This window comes from Opisthocomus hoazin, chromosome 25 (genome assembly GCF_030867145.1).
Source record: "Opisthocomus hoazin isolate bOpiHoa1 chromosome 25, bOpiHoa1.hap1, whole genome shotgun sequence".
NCBI lineage: Eukaryota > Metazoa > Chordata > Aves > Opisthocomiformes > Opisthocomidae > Opisthocomus > Opisthocomus hoazin.
The window spans coordinates 11,447,065-11,447,629 of NC_134438.1; positions in this window are offsets into that span (position 1 = coordinate 11,447,065).

Sequence of the window (565 nt, forward strand, 5' to 3'; positions counted from 1 at the left end):
GCGGCGCATCTGCGTCGGCTGCCACTCTGCCGCCTTTCCACGGTCGCCGCGAGGACAACGCACGACTCGCGCGCTGGCCGCGGTGCGGGTAGCCAATGCCGAACGAGTACCGCCCACTACCCCGCCCCAGAGGGCGGGTCTGCTCGGCCGCGCGGGCCCGTGAGGCGGCTGCCGCGGGATTGGGTCCAGCTGCGGTTCCCGGCGCCGCGCGCCTCGCCGGCCGAGGCCTGCTCCTTTACCCGGAACTCGCCCGAGCCCCGCGGACCTTCGGTGGCGCCGCCGCCGTGCTCGCCTGCCGCGCCAGCTGGTGCCCGGACCCAGCGCGCTGGCCGTCCCGAGCACCAGGATGCAGGTGAGGCGCAGGCAGCCATGCCGCGGCGGGAGGGTCTCGGCTGGACACCGCGGGCAGAGCTCAGCGCCGTGCCGGCCGCCCGGCCCGCCGCGCTGGTTGGAGGAGGTGCGTCGCGGAACCTCCCTAGCGTGACATCGGGGAGGTCGTGGGGGACTGGTTCCCACAGCGCACGCTGGAGTGCACAGAGACGAGTCCTCTCTGGTAGTCGTTTAT